This window comes from Symphalangus syndactylus, chromosome 16 (assembly GCF_028878055.3).
Source record: "Symphalangus syndactylus isolate Jambi chromosome 16, NHGRI_mSymSyn1-v2.1_pri, whole genome shotgun sequence".
In the NCBI taxonomy this organism is placed as follows: Eukaryota; Metazoa; Chordata; class Mammalia; order Primates; family Hylobatidae; genus Symphalangus; species Symphalangus syndactylus.
This window is the reverse complement of record NC_072438.2, coordinates 27511326-27522996: the sequence shown is the minus strand read 5'-3', so window position 1 is coordinate 27522996 and position 11671 is coordinate 27511326. Positions and strand designations below refer to the sequence as shown.

The 11671-nt window shown below is 38.6% G+C and overlaps 1 long non-coding RNA gene across 2 annotated transcripts in view; it reads left to right on the top strand.

Annotated features, from left to right (window-relative positions):
* The first annotated feature begins 1384 nt into the window (after positions 1 to 1384).
* LOC129464915 (uncharacterized) overlaps positions 1385 to 11671 on the top strand; it is a 66206-nt gene continuing 55919 nt past the window's right edge. For both annotated transcript variants that reach the window (XR_010116108.1, XR_008651804.1), the window contains exons 1-2: positions 1385 to 1453; positions 11303 to 11385. This is a non-coding gene — a long non-coding RNA (uncharacterized lncRNA). The remainder of the gene's footprint in view (positions 1454 to 11302; positions 11386 to 11671) is intronic.

Below are 11671 nucleotides of genomic sequence, written 5' to 3'. Positions count from 1 at the left end.
TGACCAGCAGAACAGCAGAGGAGTTCGCAAACATGTGTTGAACACATAGTACATTCTCTACCCTAAGCTAAGCTCCAGGGATAACATTATGAGTAGATATGACCCTCTCCTTCGGAGAACTTAAGTTGAACTTAAGTGATTGTGGAAAAAGAACAAGGAAGGCCTTTCTTCTTCTTCTTCTTTCAATATTTTATTGAGTATCTGACTGGAAAGAAGTCATTAATTTATCTACTTGCTTTTGTCATAAACCCAGATGCGGAACAAGTATCCAAAAATAAGACAAAGTATGGCTTCATGTTACAATATCACCATGGGTCACTGGTGCTGGGCTGCTTGTGACTGTACACCCCATCCCATCATAGACCCACTTACTTACCCTTTTGTGACATTACTGTGATGTAGTTGGTGATAAGACAGGGATATGCAGTGCCCACCCTTCATTGCCTTCTGGTCTTTACTGCAATGTCACCTTAATCACTGAGACCTTCCAGAATACTCTAAATAAAATTATATCTCCCTGGACATCTATCTCTGTACCTTGTTTTACCTTTCTGCTCAGAAACTATGCAAAACATTTTTTATCTTATTTATCTTTCTACTTTATTGTCTTTTTCTCCTATCATAATGTAGATTTCTGAAGATAAAAATTTTTGCCTGTTTTGTCGTCCCTGTTGTTGTGTTTCATTACCATATAACTGATGTCTGAAAGAGCACCACAGAGGCCAGGTGCAGTGGCTCATGCCTGTAATCCCAGCACTTTGGGAGGCCAAGGCAGGCAGATCATGAGGTCAGGAGATCGAGACCATCCTGGCCAACATGGTGAAACCCTGTCTCTACTAAAATACAAAAAATTAGCTGGACGTGGTGGTGTGCACCCATAATCCCAGCTACTCAGGAGGTTGCGGCAGGGCAATCACTTGAACCCGGGAGGTGGAGGTTGCAGTGAGCCGAGATCGCACCACTGCATTCCATCCTGGTGACAGAGTAAGACTCTGTCTCAAAACAAACAAACAAACAAACAAACAAACAAACACCAGAGCAACGCAGTACATGTAGGTTCTGAAAAAAAAAATGTTTGTTGAATGAAAGAATGTATAAGAAGTTCTGGATATGTAGAATAGGGTTCTACTTGGCTTATAATATTTGAGACTTAAAAATTTCACAAAGAGACTAATGCCTAAGCTAAGGCTTGAAGTATAAGTAAGTGGGTCTATGATGGGATGGGGTGTACAGTCACAAACAGCTCAGCACCAGTGACCCATGTTGACATTGTAACATGAAGCCATACTTGGTCTTATTTTTGGCTACTTGTTCCTCATCTGGGTTTATGAGAAAAGCAAGTAGATAAATTAATGACTTCTTTCCAGTCAGATATTCAATAAAACTCGTTCCAACTGACGTGGCATCAAAGGAGAAATCTTATGTGATGAGAAGGCAAATTCAGAAATTCAAAGTAAGAATCTCCATTATGAAAAATGTGGCCGTGTTGAGTGGGGGATGCCTAGGGTCTTGGGAAGTGAATTGGAGACCCCAGGGAGAGTGACATTCCAAGCCTTGTTTTCATGGGCTGAGGTTGCATAGAGTTCTAGCTTCAGTTTTGTGGCAGTGGAGCATGATGCCTTGGAAGCAAGGCCATACTTTCCTGCAGGGTTAAAAAGCATCCAAGCAGAATGATTGGTCCAAAGCTTGTACTTATATTTTAAATATGAATGGAGAACATTTTGATAATAAATCCTTAACTATTTATTGAAAGCTTACTATCCCTGGGCCTATCTGGCCTCATTTGATCCTTGCAATAAAACCATGTGGCAAATAGTATTTTTAAATTGTTCCTGATGAAAAATGTAGTTAAAGAGATTAAGTAACTTATCTGACCTCACTCAGCTAGAAAGAAGAAAAGTAGAAAGCACTTATTCATTCATGCATTTTTTTTCTTATTTGGTAATAAAGAAATATTGAGCAGATGCTAGCTCTCTGCTAGTCCCAGGAATATACTGTGAACAAAAAATGACAATGATTGCTTTCATGGACCTACATGTAAATGAAGTCTAAATTCAAACACAGGCTGCTGGACACTTGAGCCTGTGCTTTTAGCAATTAAATTATAGGGAGAGGGAGAAGAAAGGGGATGGAAGGAATGAGAGGAGGAGAGAGGAAGGAGTCATTGGTAACCACTGTTCACTAGGGAAAAATGGCATGAGTAAGTAATTATTTGCTTTGTCCAGCAGCCAGTGGGAATTCATTAATTTATCAACTAGACCACTCATTCAACACGTATTTATTGAGAACTTACTATGATTCTGACCCTGTTCAAGGTACTGGGAATACAGTAGTGAGCAAGACAAACCAGACACTGAATCCATTAATTTCAAATAGTGATATGATAAACAAACCCTAAACCTTAAAGTGTAATTAAAAAACAAACAACAACAAACAACAACAACAAAGACTGGGGCTTTTGACAGCAACATTCGAAGTGGGGTTAGGGGAAGACCTGAGACCTATCTTAGAGCTGAGATTTAAATACAAGAATAAGGCATCCATGGAAGTTATTCCCAGCAAAGGGGAAAGTTAATAAAATGTTCTAGGCAAAAAACATTAAGCTTTTTTCAGGAATAAAGCTGGAGTTTAGAGTTAAGGGGGCATTTAAGGAGCAAGGGGCTAGGCTGGTGTGAGAGAGAGGTAGTAGCCTGATCATATAATGTCTTGGTGGTTATAGCAGGGGATTGCTTTGGAGGAAAGATGATGGAATATTTTTCTTTTTAAATTATTGTAGTTTAGCTCTTTGAAGGCTCACACCCCACAGGACTATAATAGGCTGCATCTGACCTTCAGTAGATTAATAGAAACATCCCCTGTTAAGCCCAGGAGGAGAGTGCCCTCAGAGGCGTTATTTTTCTGCTATTGAAATACTCTGTTTGGTCATTACTAGGAAAGCCCAAAGCACTAGCTGAGGTTGTGTGTTCTATTTTATGTGTTGTGCAAGATTTTGCAATTGGAGATCACATAGTACTTTGTTGATAAGATCCTTAATGATTTTTCTAGTTGTTATTAATTGTTTTTCATCCATTTATAAATTGTGCCTCTGCAAACTGGCCCCAGGGTATAAGTGCAAAAATTGAACTTTGATTATAATAAGTAAAGTATTATTAACAAAAGCAATTACAGTTAATAGCTTCAACTAAGGAAAACAAAATGATAGCCTTTAGAGCTTTCCCACTGGGTAAACCAGATTAAATCACTTGCAGAAAAGAAAAATCTTTGTTCTTGATCCCATCAAATGCTGTAACTAGATGTTGCCTTTGGATATTTCTATCCCCTTCATTCAGAAGCAGAAATTAAGTCTTGAGCTACAAAAAGTTATTGCTAATTTTTTGCTGAGATGAGGCTAGGTCATGAAATTCAAGATTTTAATATATGCATTATTTGTCTGATGTTACAGATGAGAGAACTGAGTTTCAGAGAGTTTGTCTAACTTCACTCCAGTTTCATAACTTAAAAGTAGCCCAGTGGTGATTCTCCCCAAATCATTTTTCCTTCATTCAGGATTGTTTTAAATGTTTTCCCTGAAGTCTATGATCTGAGCTCATAGTATTATGTGATATTGAAATGATTTCTTAAAGAATCAAAATAAAGATTCAAGTTTAGTAGATTTTCTATTTATTATAATTTTGTATCAAAAAGTGTTTACTTTTATCACGTTTACTAGCATGGTCGTTGAAGGCAGAGAGTGATGACGCAGCTCAAATACTCTCTAGGAAAGAGAGGCTCAGGCAATTTAAGGGATTTACATCTGATCACATCACTTTTAATAGGAGACATGTTATTTAAAGTCAGAGCTCTGTCTCCAAAATCCACACTCTTTCTAAGAGACCTCAAGGCCACTTTACACAGGGCCTTCCTTTTCACATAACAAGTTAATCACGCTGAAGGAATAGAACAGCTTAGAGTATTAGCCATGAACTCTGTTCTCAGCTCGCTTCTGACTTTCACATACTCTGCATTTCTCCAGGCCTGACCAATTTATGAGATATTAATCTCAGTACTCAACGCATATATTGCTGACTTTGGTCCTTGCTTGCTCACATAGTTCCCAGTAAAGTCTTCTCACTTGTGTTTGAGAGTCCAGTTCCTGAGCTTGTGAATGTGTCTGTCATCAGGCTCACCTCCCAGAGTTTCTGCACTTAGTTCCCTTCCTTGCTGCAGCTGCCTTGTGGACACTCACTGCAGTGTGGATGTGAAGGCCCAGCACACTGTTACAGACGTGCTCTCAGCTGATGTTCCTTGTGGATTCCCATATGCCATGGGACCACCCTCCCTCCTTCCAGATTCTATTCTATAGGGAGAATACCCATGAGGGGCCAAACAGGAAACACATCATGAACTTGTTAATACTTTGATTGAAACATGCAGTTTTCATGCGAGGCTGAAGCAGTGGTGTCATCCATCATTCTGTTATTTAAGGTACTGGATCCCCCAATGAAAGGCTGATTTTATTATGCATTGAAGTTTAGGTGGAGAAGTTTGAACAGAGAGAGCAGACCAGCAGGAAGACATGGTCAGTCTGCTTAACACATTGAAAATGACTTCAAAATGACCACATCTTTCACTAAGAATGAGCAGTTCAAGACACACACACACACACACATACACACACACACACGGAAAAACAAAGAATACACAAGAAGGTGTGGCCCATTGCGTTTGTGGTATAGAAATTGTACATAGTGGTAAACACAAACCAAGTGATGCCAGGCTCTCACCATTCCTATCCAGCAGATAACAGCTTTTTAATAAGGAAGACTTGCAAGAAAGGAGGTGATGAAGAAACAGAGACACTCTTGAAATATCCCTTCCTACAGAGGGTACAATTGCTGCTGAAAGGTTCTTCTTCAGGGAAACACGAGGACATTGCCAGTGCCTCCAATGCACACATTGCCACATGTCCTCCGGGTCTTAATTGGTAGATGTAAAACTAATTTTCAACTAAATGGGGAGAATAGTCTTCTGTCCATTTGAGTGGTTCTTTATTGCCCCTGCCCTGAAGCAGCATATATTTGTATTAAATATCTCCAAGTGTCCTCTGTAAAAGGACTATTGGAGCCTCCTCTCCTTATGGCTGGGATCTAGTCCTCATGGTCAGGCAGAGGCCTGATGCCGTCATCAAGGTTCCTCGCCTCCCCCAAGGGAGAGGGTCATTGGTCTTCTTCAATCCAAACGACTATGCACTACCCTGCAAATCAGCTCATTCAAACAAAACCCTCCCAGTACTTCCCTTTGCCTGAAACCTGTGGTTATCAGAGCCTAACATCAGACAGAGATGAGCTTGTAGCCAGCGCTGGGATACTGTGTCTTCTCCAGGCTAGCAGTATGCTTCAGTCTTTCTCTGAATCTGGGAGTCTCTCCTTACTCTTCTTAGATCATCACTATTTTCCATTTCTCTTTGCTCCCTCCTTAATTCTGTTATGTCATTTACCATGCCCTCTGCCTTACTTGGGGAAAAATGCGTGCACAAACCCAAAATTGGAACAGTTTTCAAATCAGAAAATGTTATTTGGAGGGTGATTTGTCATCTTTAATTATTTACTTCAAAACGTATATAATACTCCTTCTACTCTTGCTTGCTTTGCTGGTTTACTGATTATTTATTATCCAGTACCTGCTATCTTCAGTCTCTGCAAAAGATGTTCAACATACACATAATATAGCTCAGACCCTGCCCTCAAGACACTCACACTTAACTGCAGACAATAGTCAACAAATATTTGAAATCAAGTATGATGGAATATATGATTGGGATATAAACCAAAGAACTAGTTAGTCAGTATATACTGAGTTCAAATTCCAGCTCTATTTTGTACATGTGATGCAATTTTTGGAAAATTATTTACACTGTCTGTGCCTCAATCTCCTTACCTGTAAAATGGAGATAGTGTTAGTACCTCCTCCATAGGGTTGTTGCCAGGATTAAGTGAGTTAATATATTAAAAGAGTCTTGTAATTTTGACTGGTCCAAAGTAAATGCAAAAAAAGCTTTGCTTTTATTAAATGGTGAAAAAAGTGGAGTGCATGATAAAGTGAAATGGAGTAGGTGCTACACCATGGATGTCTTTCCATAAAGAGGGACTATTCGAATTGTGCTTTGAGAGAAGAGAGGATTTTGCCACGTGGGTGAGGTGTGGAAGGCATGCCACTCAGAGGTGAGCAGTGCCAAAGGAGAAAATGTGAAAAGGCTCCTTTGAGCACTCTGCATAGCGGGATATGGCTGAAGTGTAGGGGAGATGGAAGGAAATTTTGGAAGGAAAGAAGTATGGGAAAGAGGCTGGGGCCAGATCTTAGAGGATTCACAGATGTCCTGGAAAGATGCTGGTATCTCACTCTATAGAAAACAGAGTTTGAAGAGTGTTAAGCAGATTTTCTTTGTCAAACCATGACTGTGGTCTCAGGTAATGGGTTTTCCCTTTAAAAATAATGGGATGGTAAAGAAGGTCACATATACATTTTCTTTTAAGGATTTTTTTTTTTCCCTTGAGATGTGTCCATTTTCTTGTTTGAGGATTGACTCATGAAAGCCAGAAAATATCTGCCAATCATCTTGGGTTACATAAATGAACTGATTTTCTGGATATACTCATGTTTCAGATTGTTTTTCCTCTTCTCTCTCCAAAAATTCTGAGGGTTTCTCATCGAACTCTTTGCCTTGGTCATGTTTATTCTTCTACTTCCTTCCTGGCAAACACCCAAACCTCAGGGTAACCAGGAAGAGGCTAACAAGGTTTTGACATTATCCCTTCTGAAAAGTGACTCACAGATGAAAAATATTTTTTCCTCTATTGGAATTATTATTTGACTAACATCTGATCCAGGATTTGGATTATTGAAAGTTACTAGAACTCTGTGGAAAACTGAGTATGTGTAAGCCCTCTTTACCTTGCACAAAGTAGAGGTGTACTTGTGCCTGCAATGAGAACTTTCTCCCTCCCCAGTTCTCTGTTACTTGATCTTGTTATTTTTTTTCTTACTGTACAGAGACTGAGCACAAATTTGTGGGGCATGACTCATCATACACAATGCATCTCTCTGCTGTAATGCACTAGTGCTTCCAGAACAACCAGATTTTAGCGATATCAAATGCCATTACACAGTCAATGAAGTGTCAGAGAAACACAGTGGGATGACCTCATTGTTCAAGGGCAGATGGATACCTGTTTTAGATAGCAGCCTCAGTCCTCAGGCACAGGTGAGAGTGTCTCTGTGCCCTCCTTCATGCACACACGTGTTTGGCAGCAGAATTATGGATGTCACATTCTTAATACGTTTTCTTCTCTTTTTCCGCATGGCATTCAGTTCATATCTTTAAGGATTCATAGTTTTTTTTTCTATTTTGAACTAGACTCATTTAATTTCTGTGAAACTTATCTCCTCCCACCCAACTCTGTTAAAAAAAAAAAGTTAACACAATAATTTATTTATTTTTGTTAGATGTTTAAGGGTATGCACAAATCAGGGAGAAAAATTTTAGTGTCACTAGATATTGTATTTATAATGATGGTGTGATGTTCTAAAAAGGGCCACGTCTTATTTTTCTACTAAGGAAAATACAGAACTGAATACATAGATACTCAGTAGAGGTTTGATGAATGAGGAAATTAATTATTTCCCTGACTTTCTGGTTTATAAGGCAATCTACAGGTTAGTTGGCTAAACAGCCTATCCAGCTCTGGATCTGTAATACTCTTATCAAAGGGTCATCTAGCCTAGCTTGCATACTCTTAGAGACTTTGGCTCATTAACTCCCAGACACTAACCAGGATTTGGATAAATATGGTCATTATAGAGTTCTTGCTTATATTAAAGTTCCAATGTCTCTGGTTTTTAATTATCAATCCAGACTGTGTCTGTACTTTAGATAAATGATTAGCCTAAAAATCCAAGAGAGTTCTAAACTCCAGTTTTCTATCAATGAAATAACGAAAGTGATCCACACTGTAGCAACGCAACATCAGTATTTCATTTAGTGAGCACTTATTCTCATACCTTTCATTCGTCATTACCTATTATCTGTTAACAATTTGGAATTTATCTCTTCAGAATGTGAAATGTCTTTCTCTTGTTCTCAAATTTTTCTTCTGGATATTACATAAATGTATTATAATGTCTTAGCTTTCTTTTCAGAATAGCAGTTTTATGATTTCTACATAAGGAAAGTGATTCATGTTTTTCAGCATCTAACATCTCTATGACAGCATGATGGTACATCCATTTTTCTGGATATTTTTTATTGATTTTAATTGGATTGGCAAGCAAAGAGAAGCAACAGAGTGTAGGTATTAAAGCCTGATTCCATCTCTCTAAGTTAGAAGCCTGGTTCTGCCTCTATCTGTGAGAACTTAAGTAATTCATTTTACTTCTTTATGCCTGCATTCTCTAATTTATGAAATCATTGATCTAAATAATGAATAGCGAGAATTTCTCAAAGAAAATGTTGTTTATTTGGGAATAGGTGTTGCAGTGGGAACAGTGGTGTCATAGTAAACTATGTGTTTATTCAGGGAGGTAAAGGAAAACAAAGGTTTTTCCAGGAAAAGTAGAGTATTTCCTAATTGTTTTGAGATAATTATCCTTGGTGACAAGGAACAAAAAAAAAGGTGGCATCAGTCCAAGGTTGGACTGGCAGTTGCTGAAGAGTTTTTTTGGTGTAAGGTAGTGATGGCCTTCGTGCAAGGTTGTGGTTTTTGTAGTCTTTTGTGATTGTTTTTGTTACTAGGCATTCATGCATGATAATCCTTCATGGCCTTCTCTGGCTCTGTTTTCTGGGTTTTTGTTTTGTTTTGTTGTTAACACAAGTGAATTTATTTTGACTCTGACAACTTCCACAAAATGTTTAAAATACTAAAACTCACTACCAGGGCCATATTGTGAGTATGAAACAATTTAATTGCCATAAAGTACTTTTAAGAGCAACTATTTCAAGCTAAGTAGTTCATAATGGTAAGCTGTTCTTTAGAGCCTTGGCTAAAATCTCTTTCTGTCATCCATAATTTGTATTTCTCTCCACAATTCTGCAATGTCCAGATGAGTATTACTAGTAGGCATCACAAGATAACAATCTTTTTCTGAAAATCTCTATTCAGATCCACACATCAACAGGTCTTCTTGCCTCCAATCACAGGATCCAGGGTCGTTTTTTTTTTTTGTTTTTTTTTTATAAAGAAGACAGCTTTTTAGAGGACTAGCAAAGGGTCTCTACTCCAAATTATCTCCTCTAATGACTAAGTTGGAGGCCCTGGTAAAAATGTTCACTGTAATAAGTTATAAAATTAACATTTATGAATCATTTACTATTTGCACAGTACTAAAGCATGATTCTAAGTATTTTACATGTGCAAACTTAGTCTTTTTTTTTTTTTTTTTTTGAGATAAAGTCTCATTCTGTCGCCCAGGCTGGAGTGCAGTGGTGCCGTCAAGGCTCACTGTAGCCTCTACCTCCCAGGCTTTTGTGATCCTCCCTCCTTAGCCTCCTGAGTAGCTAGGACTACAGACATGCACCACCGCACCTAGCTAAATTTTTTATTTTTTAGTAGAGACAGGGTGTATTAGTTCGTTCTTACACTTCTAATAAAGACCTACCTGCGACTTGGTAATTTATAAAGAAAAGAAGTTTAATTTACTCACAGTTCTACATGGCTTTGGAGGCCTCACAATCATGGCTGAAGGCAAATTGAGGAGGCAACTCACGTCTTACATGGCAGCAGGCAAGAGAGCTTGGGTAGGGGAACTCCCCTTTATAAAACCATCAGATCTCATGAGACTTATTCACTATCGCTAGGACAGCACAGGAAAGATCCACCCCCATGAATCAGTTACCTCCCACCGGGTCCCTCCCAGAACACATAGGAATTATGGGAGCTGCAATTCAAGATTTGGGTAGGGACACAGCCAAATCATATCACAGGTTTTCATCATGTTGCCCAGGCTAGTCTACAACTCTTGGGCTCAAAGGGTCTGCTCACCTCAGCCTCCCAAAGTGCTAGGATTACAAGCATGAGCCGCCACTCCAGGCCTGGTTTTGTTTTTTTTTTTTTTTAATTTTTTGGAGACAGTCTCACTGTGCTGTGTCACCTAGGCTGGAGTGCAGTGGGGCAAACTTGGCTCACTGCAACCTCTGCCTCCCAGGTTCAAGTGATTCTCATGCCTCAGCGTCCCAAGTAGCTGAGATTACAGGCATGCATCACCATGCCTGGCTAATTTTTGTACTTTTAGTAGAGACAGGTTCTTGGAGTTTCAACATGTTGGCCAGGCTGGTCTCAAACTTCTAGCCTCAAGTGATCCTCCCGCCTTGGCCTCCCAAAGTGCTGGGATTACAGGCATGAGCCACTGTGCCTGGCCTCAAATTATATTCTTAGACAACCCAGTGAGTCAGCTATTATTATTCCCACTTAATGAATACATAGAATATTTATAGAGAGGCTAAGTAGGTTACCTAAAGTTTACTGTTGATAAAAGTTGGAGATTGGATTTGAACTAGGCAGGCTGATTTCAGAGCTTGAGTTCTTAAACACTCAATTTTTCTGCTTCCCTCTCACGTCCAAAAACTTAGGTTATCATCCAGTGAAAAAAAAAAACCACATTTGTCTGTTTCACAACTGTATGCCCTAGGATTTTTCCAGTGTCTGGCACATAGCAGATTCTCTATAAATACTTGGTGAATTAACGAGCATGCCACACCTCAAGCTCTTTGAATTATTTTATCAGGTTAGGTACTTGATAGATAGAATGGAGGAAAATAATTGAATAAATTTTGAAGTTGATCTAATAAAGATCATAGAGAAGGATAAAATCTTGAATTTATTGAAATCCTGTGGTGATGTAATGACACTTGACACTTTTCTATTTGTTATTTTTTAATCATTAACAATTTATGAAATAAAGAATAGTGTCTTTTATTTATACCATGTCAGTTCTTTATTTTCCTTGACTTATTTTTCTCCCTAATAAGAATAAGAGTAAAACAAAACTGTGTACTCTGGTTTAAGTATGAGAATTACAACAGGGTCAATTGCATCAGACTCTGTGTGACTGGATAACAAGAATAACAGAAGCACTAATAAGCCAGGCAGCTATCAAAATGTCACAAACCAATTTAACAACAACGCTAAAGTGAACATGAGTTTGCCCCAGGTCACTGATATTTACAGCATGCAAAAACATATAGTTAGTTATCTAAAATATTATGCAAAGTTCCTGAATCGCCTTCTATCTTATTATACATCTCCTTTCACTTTCTCCTTTTCCTCCCCAGTCCTGATGGGTAACTCACCCCTATCTTAGATAAGAGCTTTGGGAGCCTGTGAGTTACATGAAGGAAGAGACCCAAAGTCAATGGTGAGTCTCTTGTATTCTCCCATTTTTATTTCATTTTATTTTTAAAATCTTATTTTGATATTTCAATCAATAAGAAAACCTCCTTCATTTAGCAAGTATGGGCATATTTTATATTAGTCATTCAGATTTAAAAATGCTATTTATATCTTTAATTAGAAAAAAAATACTTCTAACTAAGAAGGGTTAGTGTAATGATATGGTCTGGCTCTGTGCCCCACCCAAATCTCACCTTGAATTGTAATCCCCATATTCCCTACTTGTCAAGGGCGGGACCAGGTGGAAGTAA